Source organism: Lepisma saccharinum, chromosome 14 (genome assembly GCF_977018435.1).
Source record: "Lepisma saccharinum chromosome 14, izLepSacc3.1, whole genome shotgun sequence".
In the NCBI taxonomy this organism is placed as follows: Eukaryota; Metazoa; Arthropoda; class Insecta; order Zygentoma; family Lepismatidae; genus Lepisma; species Lepisma saccharinum.
Window position 1 is genome coordinate 46,504,575 of NC_139242.1, and position 18,537 is coordinate 46,523,111.

General features: G+C 37.5%; 1 protein-coding gene across 1 annotated transcript in view; it reads left to right on the top strand.

Annotated features, from left to right (window-relative positions):
* Nucleotides 1-18,537, top strand: part of LOC145998852 (cubilin) — a 371,861-nt gene that overhangs the window by 229,979 nt on the left and 123,345 nt on the right. The window contains exon 2 of the mRNA XM_083135525.1: nt 16,672-16,730. The gene's annotated coding sequence lies outside the window, so the exon portion shown is untranslated. The remainder of the gene's footprint in view (nt 1-16,671; nt 16,731-18,537) is intronic.

Genomic DNA, 18,537 nt, shown 5'->3' on the forward strand with positions numbered 1-18,537 from the left:
TGGGGCCAGTCGCCAGAGCCTCGTTAGTCTGCAGTCCAGGGTGTACTACGTAGAAGTGAGGTTGACTATTGGGTGCACTACGTGGAAGGAGCACCCCTTACACCCCGGAAGATAACAGAGACAGACTGCAAAGATTGAATGATTAATTCCACTTCTAAGGTCACCTTTCCCTGTAACTTTTCCCTCAACCCCACACATTTCTGCCAGTGACTACACGTCCCATGTTGTTTCTAAGCTAATTGTTATAAATATAAGATTGCTCTCCTTATTCTTCATAAATTCTATATTCCCTTACAGTTGTCTTATCCTTACTTATGTTTCCCAAATATGATGCTACAATCACATATAAGATGATAAGCAAATAATTTTATATATTCCGCTACACGCCGAAATAGTAACAAAATATGAACAGGATAGCGTGAAGTCAGAATAAGCCAGAAGGACTTCGACGAACAGCATCCTTTTCTTTGTAAAGTTTCATAAAGGAGAATTTCTACCACAAAACTCTTAGGGTGATTCATTCAGAAGAAAGTGCCTAAGAATATTCTTCTCTTTGGAAGCTTACATTCAGAAGAACTGCCTCTCCGATTGCGTAGTGGTACCTTCGTCGCCTCTAATCAAGGAGTTTCTGGTTCGATACCCTGTGAAGGGTACAACTTTAAACTGTAAGTCCAGTCATGATTAGCCTTTCTGTGCATAACGTGGACTTACAACGGAAACTTTAAAAAAAATGTTGAGGAATAATTTAGTCTTAGTAAACTTGGTCTAAGAATATTTTTTCTTCGTGGAACTTTATTCAAAACTTCGACGAGGAATATCCTTTTATTCAGAAAATCGTGCATAAACATTCATGTTCTGTATTTTCTTCATAGAAATTTCATAGAAAAAATATTACTGTTTGTGAAATTTCAAGAAACATTGAACTCTTTCTGCACTTTCATCTATACACAATTGAATCCTTGAAGGATATCCTATTTTTGTGAATTTATATCCGGACCAACTTCGTCGAGGAACTCCTTGAAACTCTTTGGAACAGTTCTTTAAACCAACATTCTCAAAGAACATCTCGTTTCATGAAACTCATACTCTTTGTTAATTATTACATAAGAATATTCTTTGCAAAACTATTGTGCAGAAATTCATTCATAAATATCTTACATTTTGTACCCTTTTATCCACAAGATTTTTGTCGAATATATTTCCTTTTTTGTGGTTTCAAACAGGAACAACCTTAAACAGAACCCAGTGAGTTCTCGAAACGCTGTAATCTAAATATGTGCTGAATGAACATACTAATTACATGTACATTTGCACATTTATGTGCGTTGAAAGTTGAATTCTCTTCGGTTAAAAAGTCTCGAGTTAACAAAGGAAACCTCTCTCATTTACCCGTCGCCCCGTTAACAACAAAGCATCGAACTTCCAGTTGGCGGTTTCCTTTATGTACATAGACCTCCACCCTCTCTCCAAAGAGCACGCCATGTGGCTTGCGGACGAAAAGACTGGGACATTAATAAGTTACGGTAATTGCGAGACATTAATTCGAGATTAGGAGACATCCATGGTCTTCATGTCAGATAATTGCGCAAGGAGCAATTTTCCACTTGAGGATCCTGGTGGCAGCATCATTTCGCATAAATCTCCCCTCCCCACCCACTCTCCCCTTCGCGTTCTAAGATTTTTAATTTTCCGGACGCCCGGATGGAGGCTCGACTTTTCTCTTAAAGATCTGTTTTCTCAAACAGAAACGTCTTTACTGATCTCTTCCTTCAGAGGCATCCTATTCGTTCCCAGTTTCATCCACGGTGAATTCGAGGAGTAACTTCTATTTTTTGTGAACCTTAAACTTCGAAAACTTATTTCTAAGGCATCTTCTTTTGTGAATTATTTTGACAATTTATATGAAGGAACTTTCCATTTTTAGATATAATGTACCTAAACCCAATATGGCCTACCTAAGGTTTGCGATTGTTTCTAATGCTGTACAAAGTCAGAAAGGTAAAACTAATGTTAATATTCAAAACAGGGAACATTTCTGGACTTTTATTCAAAATTAGAGTTTGTTCCAAATAATAACACGGATACAGTTAATATTTTGTTAAAAAGTAACGTTTAGGCCATATTGGGTACATATGTATTCAATGTGGCCTATTAATATATTTTGTTCTTTCAAATTAAAAATGCATCAAAAATTGTAAAGAAAGTACCATTATGTTATTTTTATAGGTAGAAAAGTCTCGTATATTGATACACTTATATTTGATTTACATAAGGACATAATGAAATTACGCAAGGAAATAACATCGTTTACAACCAATAAACAAGGAAGTGACGTGTCATAACTTCTCACCAGAATTCCATGGCTAACACGTCAGTGTCTGGGCAAATGAAAGGTTCTTCATCATCCTTAGTGACTCCCAGACATTCTACGTGAACACAAGAATAACAAATGTCACATTTGTACATGTATATTCCTATGTAGGCCATATTGAGCCTACCTTACATAGTGTTCGCTTTTCCTTCGTTTTAAACCTGACTTTAGATTAAAGTCTAAACTAAGTACATTGTTGTAAAGTACAAATTATGAGCTATCATAATATGGACTAGAGATATAAACACCTGTCACTTAGAAGATGCAGTAAGTAATAACTTCCATATCCAATATTAGATCATGTAGAATACAATCACGAGGTTCAGCTATTTCGCTTGTGTCCTCAAGTTACAGCACTATAGGGACAGCCAACAGGTCCAATCACGTCATTCGTACAGTGTAAATGTCATACTAACGTCATCTGTTGAATTAACTTTGTAACTAATTCGAAACAGCCATATTGGGTACTAGGCCATACTGGGTTCAGGTACCTTACGAATTGTAGGAAAATTGAGATCGGAGACGGAAAAAGTTTGGAAACTACACTCTGTCCCGGCTCTCTATGGAGCAGACGAACGAAAAGAAGTCTCTGCGCAAGTGGTGACGCTAGACGGCTCCACCAATGAACACGTGAGAGGAACGGGATTTCGTGGAGAGGGAAAGCGACTGCTGTTACGAGCCTTTCCAGTAGCTTGTACTGCTTCGCTCTTCCCACTCGATTTTCCCACTTATCTGCCGCCATGCGTGGCCTTGCTCCAGAGATACTGGGACTGTCCTGGGACTCTGTGGAGCTGCACCGCGCATAACGGTAGAGAAGGGGAGAAAGTGAATGTGTGGAGCAAAGCAGTACACGCTGCTGCAGAAGCTTTCCCCCTCCACGCAATCCGTTCCCCCTCAAGCGTTCATTGGTGGAGCCCTCTCGAGTCCTACTTGCGCGGACTTCGTTCGCTCGCTCTAGAGATTCCCGGGACAGAGTATAGGATATTGTTTAGGTGCGGTGAAAATGTTTCCTTTTTTTTGTGCAAGAACGCTTGTTAAACTAAACACCGCATAAATAGAATCACTTTAATTTTTAGAGAAGACGCACATCTAGATGACGTCACAATTCACATTCACGACGTAATTCAACTCTCTTCCGCTAGCATTTCACGTCCTCCGCACACGCAAGTGTTCTCCCTCGTCTCTAATGGAAGGCCCGCGGTGTGTACATAGAGAAAATCTGATTTGAGAAAGGCCAGATGTACTCTATTTACTTTGTACATATCCCTCTCTTCCCTCCCTGTAACTGAAACTCTGTAATTTCATACGACGCCCGAGTTCCCAGCTTACATTTCATCCGCTCTGTGGAGATTTGGGTAGCGAGACTCGGAAGTACCTTTCCCTCATGAAAAAATTAACCTTTAGCGCACAACTCGCGTGTCTGTGTTTTATATATATTTGTTTTCTGAACCTTTATGTCAGCTCATTTTAACGATATTTTAACTTTTTCTTTAATTTTGTACACAGAATATAACGCGTTCACATTAACGGAATAGGTTTAAGGTTAAAAATGGTCTACGTCTTTGAATGATTGGCGTCATCCATCGGTTCAGATATAAACATGAAATGTATATATTTGCAGGTGAATCATCCTCTTTGTTTGATTGTTGTTTTGAGTCCACTTTATGCACAGATAGGCTAATTGAGACTAGAACTACAGTTTAAAGTCGGATCTTAACAACGTGTGCCTTCACCGGATATCGATCCGGGACCAATTGATTACAATATTGGTGTGTATGGGGTGACCTTCTTACAAGGCACTCAGAACGCAACCTTTGTCCCAAGATAACGATAACTGCATTTTTGCAGACTAACGAGGCTCTGTTGCCTGGTTCCACAACCAGTATAAGTCTCTCTGTGATCTTTGTGTAGACCTGCGTTTGTCCTTACGTGTACTGAGAGTCTCAGCTCAGTGACTGCCTACACAGTCTAGTTATAGACTATTGCTTTTAGAAATTGAGTTATGGAAATTTTAGCAAATGTGCTGACGTGCACATTAATTTACATATCAATCAATCATGCACATAGTGATATTAAGAGTAGCCTATTGAATAATAAGGTTGCAAATAGCAACAATTAGTCTGAGGGTAAACAATTCAATGGTGTTATAGACAATGTCTATAAACAAACGTTTTAAGATGCTGACACCTGTAACTAGAAAATAGAGAAAATGTCTCCCCGGTTTAGTATTGGAACATCGTCTTCTTATAACCAAGGTGACCTGGATTCGATACTCAGCGGAGGCACATGCAGGTTTGTATCCCATTTTAAACTGTAGCCCTATCTGTACATAAAGTGGACTTAAAAAGAAACTCAAACTGAACGAGATAAGAAGTAATCACTACTTAGAACATAAGGGAGGCAAGGAGAGTCTATTATAAAGGCTGTTGAGAAGTTAACAAGGAGTCTATAAGTAATAGGCAATTTTTTGGATACTGAGTATTTTAATTATTTTATTAAAACTTATTTAACTACGTATTTCATGTATGCAATTTAGATTCACAGCATATTTATTTAAAAATAGTTACTTTTGTATACGTGTATAAAAATAGTATCCATGTGTGTTTGTTGAGTAAACAAAGTACTGTATTTAAGTCTACTTTATGTACATATAGGCTTAGCGGGACTAGATTTACAGGTGGGGTCCTAACCACCATGTGCCTCAAACGGGGTATCGAATCCATGACGGTTTGATTACAAGGCGAGGACGTTACCACTTAGCCAATGGGGGAAACCCCGGCTTTGCATAGTACTGTACAGGTAAACTATTATTACTCTTAACATTATACATGTTAAATTATAAGGAAATAACTTCATAAAAGATTCATCTACTCATAAGAACACTCTCCTGAACATTCCAACGTTCATTTCCTGTATTTTCAGTTTTACCAGTGCTTACTGCGTAACGAACCTTAAAGTTCGTGGGATCTTAAGAGTATCTAGCAGGTTAACCAGTTAACTGATGGGGTGATGTAAACTACTCATCATTCATCCTCTTGATGAGACCACTCGTCATTGACATGACGAGTTATTGCTTGGCATGCGAAAGGTACAAATTACACAAAGGAATTAAACTACTGAAAAGACAATGGCAACTCGTTGGATTTTGTGAACCGTTGAACCTGTATCATGGCTGGGTGTAGGATAATTACCTGTCTAACTGAAGTCTCTGAGCTGAATGAAAATAGCGAAGTCCTCTGTAAGCTTCTAACTTGTTGACCAAAGCGTGCTTCCACTATCGACCTCCTGTCTTGCTGACCTCCTCTCTCTACCAACTCAATTCCCAAAGTCCAGTCCCTTCCCAGCTTGTCTCACCTCTATATTCCCTGGCCATCGAGCTCTTCCTCGATGCCGAATCGCCGAATCGTGTTTATTATAATTGCTACCATGCAAACCGCTGACACCAAACCCAGAAGTGTTACCCGTTTCCTGAATGCTCAGGAGGTTTGCATGGCACAACACAATGCATTGTAAACATGCCTAAGAGGCTTGAGACAGCTGAGAAAAACAAGTGAATGCCCTGGTCAACATGAAGCGTTCAGAGAGACTTAATAAAATAAACATACAATCTTAGGGATTGATACGTTCGCGCCTCCTAGGAAAAATTTTCTCCTTTGAAAATTTAAAAGTCAAATCGCAAAGCTTGACATGACTCAGGTTCGCCAATTCCATATATTTTCTTAAAAAACCCAAATATACAAACGAAATCCACCATAACAGAACTCTTGTTTACTGCATCCTGAAGGAAAAAAAAATTTATTCCCTAAACTTTATAATGAATAATACCCTTAATACTAACAAATTCGTATGTTTATACGATGTAAAAAACAGTAATATATACTATTATAGGACTAGAAATCACAAAAGTTCGTGTCGTTAAGCGAAAAACTCTTAATGTATCACATGTGCGCATACGTAATGCTTATTGTGTAGAATTGCTCATCCATTTGCTCCTAGTCAAGAGTCTGTGATGCCTCGCCACGCGGTAACGACTCTGTGTGTTCCGCGAGGCTAACGGCTGGAGCGTCTTGCAAGATGGAACAAAATTCACAATGTTTGTTTATATTGCCCCTCGATATAGACTCTTCAAAATAAAAAAAATACCTTAAAAAGGTGCACAAGTAAGTACACGTAAGTAAGCATGTAAAACATTGTCACATCTCACTGTTTTGTCCGTGTGAAAGCCTGATTATATCAAAGTGCGTATGTTTTACGAACTACGTAGCACTGCACTCCTAACATCGCCAAATATATAAACTTGCATGGCTGTGTTGCACATTCCAATGTATTATTATACAATATTCAAAGCATATAGTGAGTTACACTGAAAACTGTCGCTGGTAAAACTTAATTATAGCGTTCAATTTTCTTTTCTACATTAAACTGTACACTGTATACATATATCTGGCTTGGTGATTACCTTTGTATGACTGCACACAAAAATTATTAATCTTGCAAGTGACAAAACTATGTGCTTGAGTTATAAAAATGTTCTGCGAACAAATGTGTCGCTTTTAACATTCCATGTTGGTGAGAAGAAAGAAAAAATATATCACAATAATAACTGCATGCTATAAACATATGCATAAAATATTGTCACTAAAGCATGCTTTCTAAAATGTTCGAAAGTGCTGTAATTATGTTATTTATTGCTTGCATGTCCGTTTATTATTCAAAGTGCAAAATTTCATCTTGAGAAAAAAAAAATATGCACTAATTGATGCTAGCACTGGTCACTTGACACCACTGGTGCTTGTCGCTTCCTTGTAATATACTGTAAACTTGAATGCATATAAAACTGGTTCTTATGCATGGCACAAAACCGAAAATGTATATAAGGGCCATGGAAAAGTATTGTTTCCCATAATGCATGTTAAATAACAAAATAGATACACATGATAGGAGCTCGCATGTGTATGTGTGGAAACACTGTAGCACAATTCTGTAATTATTGTTTGTGACCAGACCTGCTGTTTGTAGAATGTATGTTTTCTCTGCTTCCTCTTCTTTCTGGATTGCTTGTCGTCTTGACTGCATTGGGGCAATGTAAAAATGTAGTAAATTACCCGTAGAACTTGGGAGATGGGGAAAAGTTGTTGATAATGTATAGTCCGCTATACTGGGAAATGTATGGTTGACTACATCCTTCCTGTAAAAGGTAGTCTCCGTGCAGTAATAAGTAGAAATGTCTGCATGTCTCCCTCGTAGAATGGTGGTGACGAGTCTCTTCTTGAAATAGTACTTAAAATGTCTGCATGTCTCCCTCGTAGAATGGTAATCAGTCTTTCTGCCTGGTAATAGACTGCCTGCGGATGTCCGTCACAAAAAATGCCCATGGATGGTGTAGGCATTGCTTGTCCATGGTGCTCCGTATAGACAGGTTAGGTTAAAAGGAAAAATTATGACAAAGAAAGGAAATTGCAATAGGATGGGTATATATAATTCAAGTATGCATGTACACAAAACCAACTAATTTCCACTGCCTTTTCTTTAAAATTAAATTAAATTGTCTCATCAAAAATAAAATATGATTAAAATAAATTGATAAAATAATTGCCATAACTCTTTGAAAATAAATAAGGAAAATTTAAATAAAATATCCAACCGTAATTAAAATATTAAAGTCCATGATTAATGTGTTGCCTTAACCTATTAATTATTACTGCGTTGCTCTGAATTAATCTGTTTCACAAGCTGATGATGCTTATAAAAATAATATCCTACGGTTGCGGTTAATAACACATTCCAAATAACAAAAACTAATATAGACATGGGCAACGGGTTTAGAACTAATTCCTGAAATGAAATGTTTTTACTAATTGATTGATTAAGTTGCTTTAAAGCAAGTTCAAGCGAAGTCCATTGGGGAATAGTGAAATCAGATAAATTCTTGGGAATATTAGGTAATAACTCAATTTCCTGCATTTTGACTTGTTCGAAAGCTAAAATTCTTGTGTGTAAAATTTGTTGATCCACAATAATTTGCGAAAAATCCTGATAATTAAAAAATAGAGATTCCCCTTTGTTAAGCTGAATTGATCTGTGCGTGTTCAAATTATTGTTCAAATTCTGAATAACAATAAATTGACCTGAACCTGATATTAAAATACCATTACGTGTCCTAATAAACTGAAATAATTTATTGTCAGTAATAGATTTCACTTCAAAACTACAAAATGTAAAATTCTTAACCAAAAATAAGTGTTGCAAGCATGTTCTAAATTCTGTTGAAAATTATATAAAATAAATTATGTTGTGAACCCTTAAAATAAATATATAAAATTTGTGTTGCGCAAAGCAAGCTATTAGAATGCTAAAGAGTTGCTTTGACAAGCCTCTAATGGCCTCCTAATAAACAATAGGCCGGTGCAATTTGCCGTGGTTCATAAATATGCAATGTAAGACAAAATTTCAGAAAATGCTACTTCTGAGTTTCGTTGAAACTCCAGGTGGTAACAAATATAGCATCAGGGAATTTAAAAAAGGTGATATTCAAATTTGAAACACAATAAAAATAATAAAAACTTTCTCAATTTCAAATTTTCTTTAAACAAAAGAAATTTAACCACTCAAAACTTCTTGAGTCCGCCGTATACCTCAAATCACTTGGTCGTGTAATCAGACCCGCCGCGGAAAAATATACTTGACCCATATAAGAATGGTGTGTCAATTTCTTAGGTATGTCAAAAAAAATAAATAGAGAATAGTTATGCAATATATTAGAATATAAATACAAATTACTAATATTACCTACTGTACTAACATTAACATGAAGTTAATCAGTAAGAAGTAATGAATTTATTGCTGCATTGTCGAATAAGGTGCAAATTGGGTAAGTAAACTAAATTTCCTAATAATAAATATTAATAATAATTTCTCAAATTATAACATTTGTGGTAAACCACACTGTTTAAATTTGGAAAGGCTAACGATGCCGTGGCGACTTTTGCTGCACATGCCTGTGCCAATCACCGAGGCTTAGCCTGCATGTTGCTAATAATCTTGATTACTCTAAGTGCATAAAGTGCTAAAATTGCCCTGTTGTAGAAATTTCCCTGATTTTATCAAAATTTCGTTTATCTTTATCCTGATTTAAACCAAATGTACGTCGATTTCCCAAAAAACTTACTTACTATAAATATCTCTATGAAAAACGGGAAAATTTTGCGAGAAAAACGCAAAAAAATTTCGTCTTGTTGTTCCTTTGAAAATTATTGGTCGTGATTAACCTGAAGTGCATAAATGCGACGTTTTACGGAAAAATTTATCTATATAGAACAAAATATCCCTAACATTGTTTACATGAACTTATATCGTAAAATCAAATTCTGATGGCTATATGCGTAACTAAACTGATTCCCTAAAATTTTACTGAACGAACGCCACTAACGCAAAAAAAAATATGCAAAGCCTGTGGTAAGTGTTTCTGAGCTTCTAGCGTGTTCAAAGTACTCGGGAGAGAGCTTGAGTGCAGAAAAGGAATTTGCTGATACGAGACATTCTAAATTGTGCAAGGTTGCATTTGTGGTCGCTGGACGTAACTGAAAATTTCTCTATGGTGACAACGAGAGCTCTGGCAAGTTCGCTGCCGTGATCGGCGACTTCGGGTACGTTCGGGTGCCGTCGGAGAGGTGGAGGGGAAAAGGTCGCTGCTTCGAGCAGCGGGCATAGGAACGGAGAAAGAAAATGCAAGGCGATGGTTCGCTGATACATGGAATGACGCGTAACTGTTTACAAAACTTTAACTTACTACGAACAAAGTGTAGTAACAGCTGCGGGAGTTCGAAATAAAGTCAAGGTCTTTGAAATGACGTAATAAATGGGATGGAAAGAGAAAAAACTTCGTTGTGCTTGCGACAGCGTGTTTACTTGAACACTTCCGTGCCCGTAAAATAACAACAGTTGGGAAGCTGTTAGCAAACTAAATGACTAATAAACCTTGCATAAGGTACAATTAAACGTAAAAAATGAATTATACTTAAAATTTAAATCGTAATGAATATAAAATTCTAGGTGAACATGAAGTCGTAGAAAATATGGTCTGTAAACGATACAACAGGTTCGGGAACCTGAAAATTTGGCTTACTTTCTGCTTTTAAAGTAACACTTGAAACTTTCTCGACTTTTACTGGTGACTGATTCGCAAATAACTCTTTAACTTTTGCAACTGGCTGAACACAGGATGAAATAGGCAATTCACTTTCCATTTTGCAACTGTTTTGAACAAAATTAGGATCCTTGCTTACGGCAAATTTCTGAACTCTATCTTTAACGGACAAAATATTCTTCGGCAAATCTATACTGTCGTCTTTAGTGACTAAACTATTTCTGGATACATCTTGAACTTCTTTTTGTACCTTAGGTTGAATAATAATGGACTGAGGGAGTGGAGGGGGAATTGGCGGGTGACTCGTTTTTAATGGTACCACTTCAACAATCGGCGCAACATCGTCATAAATCTGGTCAATGGGCGGTGAATCATTATTAAGTTTGCTTAACTGTAACTCGTTGGTACACTCATGGTCATAAGTAATAGATTTCTTGCGCTGACATTGAAAATAACAGATTATGAAAATTATAAAAATACTAATAATAAATGTTGTTAATAATAAAATTGTAATTATATTATAAGGATAGTCAAAGGACTTGTTCAACAGATAAATAAAATTAGAAGCTTTTACGTATGGAAGAAATCCGTTTAAAATAACTAAAATCGCAATGATTTTCATGTTGCTTAGGCAATCAAAACAAACAGTTCTTCAAAGCTAATACGTACTTTAAGCCTGCCTAGTCTAAGTAGTAGATATTTTAACTCAACTTTTAATTATTTCTGACTCTAGGCTCAAATTATCTACGTGATTTATTTATTTAATATAATTTATTTATTCTCTAAATTTATTAGCACTGTTTAACTTATCTTATTTTAAATTTTACTGCAAACTTATCTTATTTTAATTTCAGGTGTTATGTTTAAATACTTAAAATGAATTGAACCGTACTAAGGTACAAGGTAAGGAAAAATTGAGTCTGATTTACTCCTGACTACCTGAAATAAAATAATAATTATTATTTATGCGATCTTTAAATGCATTAAAATACTAACATCACTAAAACTTGAAGAATCTTTAATTCTCTCTACTCATTCTAAAATATGCTTAGCATATTATTGTGGCAAAGTTAAAAACTAAAACCGTTGTGGTTTAATCATTATCATTCTGCGATGGCAGAATGGATTTCCAGGATTATCGGTTGCAATCCAATATCCGAAGGAAAATACTTGTAATAGGAGCGCAAAAAAATCTTGACGTCGACGTCTACATATTCATATAATATAAATATTCTCATAACTGGCGCTTAAAAATAAACTTTGCTAATATAAATCATATACCTTCTTCTGAAGAGTAACTATAAAATTCTAGTGATGTATTCGCTGAGCTAGTATTATTACATACTGCAAAAAACTTTTGTGCCTAAAGCACTTTATTAAATAATAAGTCTGCTTTTAATTGTTAATATTATTAGTGCTATTTTATTATAAATTATTATTATGTCACGCGAGTGGATTTAAAATATTAGACCTGTTTCACTTTAATAAATGCCGTAACTTGGAGCAAACTTGCAATATTTATATTTAAGATTTTAAAACAATCTGCATTTTAAAGTTTTTAACATTCGAAGCTACAACGTGCTAAGGATAAATATTCAACTGTCAAACGAAACAATGTTTCGGACAGGAAAAAAAATATATAAATATATACTAACAAAAAAAATCTCGTTAATATGTGAGAAACGTCCACGCCGTGTGATGCTCTCCTAATTCTCTTCTAGTTATTCAAAATAAGTTGGCTGTGCCTAACTTTGCTTAAAGCATATAAGTATATGTATATCTGTGTACGGATTCATTCATTCTCGTCACTACTGCTTACCTGTGAACGGACATCTCTCGTCACTGCAGCCTAATAATACATCTATTACTTCTCAACTAGAACTTTTAATTAATCGGGCGGTTTATACCCTAAATCACGGTACGAACCTTGTACATGCGTGTCGAGGAATATAATTGGCGTTTCGTTTCTTTACATATTAACATGAATTAAAATTTTCAGGCAATGTATGCGTAAGTTAAGGTAACGTAAGGCAAGTGACTATCTCGTATAAACTTGACTATCTCCTTAATCTAAGCTCCCTTCATGAGGTGCTAGGAGACTTCAGTCATTAAGAATATAAATGAGTGGTCCTCGGGGCCTTATTCGTTCCCAAAACTATATATATATATAAAAATGTAATATCCTCGTTGCAAAAGTCTTAGCAGTCATAGTTCAAGCATTCTAAATCCTTTACAAGTTACGGTCAGTTTTAAACCAAATTTAAATTAAACTTTTAAGGAATTTCAATTAATAATAATAATAATAACAATATATTGACTCAAACAAGCATACTCTGTACCATGACTCGTAAAAATGCACATAGTGCTGATTGACTCTGACTCGGTGGCACTAATTTATTTTCCTCATTCATAAATAACTTTAAAATCCACTTGTAATCCACGTTGTTAATTAATTAAAATATTAAGGGTAAAATCGTTTACTGTTCACTGTAGCTTACTGCATCCTCATAACCAACGTTGTAATAATTTTCGTATTCAAGATTATGTAAAAAAAATTCTAAAATCACTGTCAATGCAAGAAATCATCAAATCTAAATGCCTTTCCCTTATTCCTTTTTTAAAATTCTGGATGGTAAAAATTTCCCAAGTGGGAATTTGTCGTAACCAAGGTACCGGGTTCGTGAGTGAACCACAGAGCTACCAGGAGCAGATTGATAGGGAATCGTCCATGGACGTCCCTGGGCCGGCCACATTTTTTATGAAATGGGCCTCCCTAAAATCCGACATCGAACCTTCCGCCACGCGGAATGCCGGACGCTCCTGATACCATAGCGCCAGTCCGACGCGGGTAACCGCGACGGAGCTAGGGCGCAGTTCCTCCGCATTTTACATTTCGCTGATTATCGACCCAAACTTGAAGTCGATAAATTTAATCGAATTCATCCTCATGTTAGACTAAACATCTATCATGGCATATATAAATTCTTCTCCCCCCATAAATGCAAAAAAGCTTTAAGCCCTATGTATCTTCAAAATTGAAATATGGCAAGGACATAATGAAAAACTAAACAAATGAGCAAAATTTTGGGGTGGGTAACGAACTTAGCACTCCAGTACGTGTCAAAATTTGGGGTGGGGAATAATTCTAAACTGGTTACAAACTCTTTTCTCATCGCATTTCCGAAAAAAATGCATGAGAAGCCCTAGCAAATCCACCACGTAACGAGCTGGAGATAGGGGGAAATTTCTAGGCTAACAATTAAGTGCAACTCTTTTCATTTCCGGAGAAAATGAAAAGACCCAAAGCAACTCCACCACGTAACGAACCTTAAAGTTCGTGGGATCTTAAGAGTATCTAGCAGGTTAACCAGTTAACTGATGGGGTGATGTAAACTACTCATCATTCATCCTCTTGATGAGACCACTCGTCATTGACATGACGAGTTATTGCTTGGCATGCGAAAGGTACAAATTACACAAAGGAATTAAACTACTGAAAAGACAATGGCAACTCGTTGGATTTTGTGAACCGTTGAACCTGTATCATGGCTGGGTGTAGGATAATTACCTGTCTAACTGAAGTCTCTGAGCTGAATGAAAATAGCGAAGTCCTCTGTAAGCTTCTAACTTGTTGACCAAAGCGTGCTTCCACTATCGACCTCCTGTCTTGCTGACCTCCTCTCTCTACCAACTCAATTCCCAAAGTCCAGTCCCTTCCCAGCTTGTCTCACCTCTATATTCCCTGGCCATCGAGCTCTTCCTCGATGCCGAATCGCCGAATCGTGTTTATTATAATTGCTACCATGCAAACCGCTGACACCAAACCCAGAAGTGTTACCCGTTTCCTGAATGCTCAGGAGGTTTGCATGGCACAACACAATGCATTGTAAACATGCCTAAGAGGCTTGAGACAGCTGAGAAAAACAAGTGAATGCCCTGGTCAACATGAAGCGTTCAGAGAGACTTAATAAAATAAACATACAATCTTAGGGATTGATACGACTGCTACCTCAAACAGAAAAAAAAAGACATAAAATTATCAAAAATAAGTTTAAAAACACAGTAGGTATCGCTCGAATCATCTCCCGATTTCCCACAGCCAGAATTAAGAATACGGGTCTTTCGTCGAGGTTTCCGCCAATGTTGCCTTGGCCCCCTCGATTAAAGATGGAATTAGCCGTCGGTTGAGGGAACGGAGGCTGCGGTGGAGAGAGGATTGGTGGCTGGCTCTCGAAGGAGGAAGGACCTCGTCGAAATTGGATTAGGAACTGGTTCAAGCAGTTTGGAAGGAGCGATAGAATTAGCTGAGTCAACACTTTACTTTCACTTGCACGGCGGTCATCCTCCACTTCCCAGAATCGATATCGCGGGCAAATACGAAAAACTAATTTTCTTTTTGGGAAATATTGACGTTAATTGTGCTGTCAAGGGGCACAGCTACAGTGTTGCCAACTGTATTGTCATCCCTGACGTCACGAAATCATTTTTGCAATCTTCGTCTATGATTTACGTAATGAATGTTTTGATTGGTTGTTTTATTTCACTTCTCTTTCTGCCACTTTTGTCTAATCGCGAAGATAAAGATGAATTTGATAAAAAATGGAGAAACCCACCGGATAAAGCCCGTCTCCACCCGCATACTTTCAGGGTTATGCGTTTTTGCCCTGGTACCTAAAACTTTGTTGAATAATGTTCCCCCCCCCCCATTTTTTTGGTCTTTAATGTTTCATTTTGGGGGCTATACATTTGCTGTTAGAGTACCTTTCCTGTTCTGGTTTTCGAGTTTATAGTTTATTCGTAAATGTTCTAACATCTTTATTTATATATACATGTATACACCTATTGCTACAACTCTTGGTGTTAAAGTACAATAAATACAATAGATTATTAAATTACATATGAGTGTAATGTTGATAAGATTCAATGGTTGAAGGAGCAAATACAAGTCGACAGAAACCACACAGAGGATTATACTGTCTGAAAGTCCAAACGCCAGAGCCTCGTTAGCCAGTCAAATGCAGTACAGGGTGTCCTACGTAGAAGATGTCTTTACAAAGGGTAACCCTTTATACCCCGAAATATCAATTGTAAACTTATGATACTCATGTTGTACTTTTGCAACGGCAAAGTAAATCACGTGTGTGCATCCATTCTTATAATGGAGAGTAAGGGTTTGGAAAACTTGAAAGAGCATGGCTTCGTTTGTGCTTGAATTTAGTTTATGTTCCATATATTTTTCAGACTCGTGTGGCTAATCGCGACGATGAGGATCAATGATGATGAGATGTGATGAATGATGAATGAAGGGACAATCACAAACATGGACAGCTCACAGAATACAAACCACACACAGGACTATGATGACTTTGGGTACGAACGCCAGAGCTTCGTTAACCTGCAAGAAGGCAATGTACAGAGAGTGCTGCGTGGCAGAGAGATCGGTTTTTTAATGCCTACCCACAAGGTCACCAATTACACCCCAGAAACAGATTAGAAATCAAGTCTTACGCGCTCAAATGGCATTATAACGTTATTTGACAACTTAACCTTCATAAATGATAGTACTTCTTATGTATTAAAGAAGTTACAATATTTAGTGCTAGTAAGCCTCCAAAGGTAAATAACGTGCCTTGAGTAATACATAATCAAACATTCTACTACATTTTGATGTCCCGTAGCATACAATTATGTAATGTAATTCAATCATGAGCTAGAAGAATTAGCATTAATAATATTAACTCTCACAATGTATTACTTTGAATTATCTAAAGGAAATTTTAATTGACGAATCAATTGCCAAACTGTTTTCTGGACTTAAAGTTTATAGTTGTATCAGAACCAGTATGCAATGTGTACATCCACCGGGGATCGAACCAGGGACTCTTCATGTAAAGAATTACTAGAAGAGGGGCTTCAAAAAGTGAAATCAGAACCATAATAAACTGTTGTTTTGAATTATATCCGCGTGTTGACTACAAAACTTGAGCTTTTATGAGACATAGAGCACTTACTCGTAAGAACTGCTATCTTGAAGGAATGTTTTTACATGACCCCACACAATTTTTGATGATCATACCAACTACTCATTTTATTTTTACGTCTAGCAACATCCAGTATAAGCGAAACATTGTCATTTGCTTCTTTTTCATTGCAGGTTCTTGTGTTTGATGAGGACGTAGAGCCAAGGAACAGATCCGTGCGTATTATATTCAGGTAGGTTTATTTCATTGTTCTTCTTACCAAGATCATACAGGGTGTCCCCCAAAAATGAAGAATAGAAACAGAATTCAGTTTATGTTGAAATATTTTTATCAATGTGTCTGTCTCTAAAGTAGTACTAGACTATGGGGAAGTGAATGCCAAAGAAAATATTAGTTTAGATTTTCGCCACCAGATGGAAATGTGGCGCTGAAATAACGACAACCAGAAGTCGGACATGCAAAACATTATTTTCAGTTGATGTCGGTACAGCATTGTTGAATGTGTGCACCGTCAGAATGGCATTACTGACCATTTCGAAGCAAAAGACAGCGTGGTCAATGGTCGCACGAAGCGTTTTCCTGGAATGATAGGAACATGCCGTGTAATGCTGGCTTTCAGCTGTACGCAGAGTCCGTACACGTTCCTGATCTTTCAGGAATCCTCACAGTCAGAAATCACATGGGTACAAGTCCGGAGAAAAGGGTGGCTAAGTATCTGGATAACATTTGGCGATGACACGCCGCAGGCCATTCACTTGTCGACCAACATGCGGGAATGCTCTATCTTGCATTAATACAGGAGTCTCTAAACATCATCGTTCTTGCAGGCAGGAACGACTTGATCTGCAAGGAGTTGAGCGTAACGTGTGTCTGTAACGGAACGCTTGACAGGACATTGCGATGCCAGCTCCTTAAACAAAAGAGGGCAGAATAAAATCAGCGGTCAATGCACATCATACAGTGACGTAATTGGAACGACTGTTTCAGTGCCACATTTCCGCCTGGTGGCGAAAATTTGAACTATTTTCTCGTCAACCTTCCGTTGCTTCGAACAGGTTCCAGAGAGTGAGTTGGGGAAGTTTAACTCTAACCTCCAGCTATATAAATAGTAGACTGGCAACACTGAGCGGTAGTGCTTCGAAGAAAAAGAGAGAATGCATGAACGGTTACAAGTTGCTAAATCTTGAGGGATGGAAACAGTGCTCGAAGTGCATTCTGGGACGTTTGTGCATAGCATCATGCAGGCGCCCCATTGTCCTTATTTTGACTGTACAGTCACCGGCAATAGAAATGGGACATATAACTCTACGGCGGAAAGTGCATATTTATTGAAAAAAAATAATGGCAACTTCTACCACTACCATAGAATTAGGCAACACACACAACGCCTTGCAGGGAAGCGAGTACTTCAGGATCTAGGTGTCCCATTCTTATTGCAGGTGACTGTACAGTTACGTTAAAGTGAGGTTTGACTGTATAAATGGCGCAGTGGGAGAATAGATTGGGAGAAAGTGTGCCAACGTACAGATGGTCCCACACGAGTCTCTGCCATATAACTTAGGCGGGTACGGTGCCGGGAGAGGGACAAAGCACCAATTTGTCAGGAGGAATTGATTTACGCGACCGTTTCGCTCGCAGAAAACGGTCACTTAAAATGCACACTCGCCGTCATGTGCAGCGCCCATTTGGGCCAATGTGTTGGCGTACATGCATGGGTAGAAATCACGGGACCTCTGAAAGAGCACCATGGGCTGTAGGGAACATATGTTTGTCAAAGAGGCTCTTCTCGCTAAGGATACAACGGGCCGTTTCGGAATCTGGAATACCAGGTCTGATGTGGAGTATGCGAATGGATATTTTATATGTTTTGTGGACACCGAATATTCTTCTACAATTTGCTGCATTAGTGGTGCCATCACTAGTATCTGCCGGGGGAGGGGGTGTAAGGGACCTCCCCCAAGAGACTAATATCCCTGGTACTGTAAGTAAAATTTCATCCCCGTCTGAGATGATAGATAACAATAAAATGGTCAACAAAT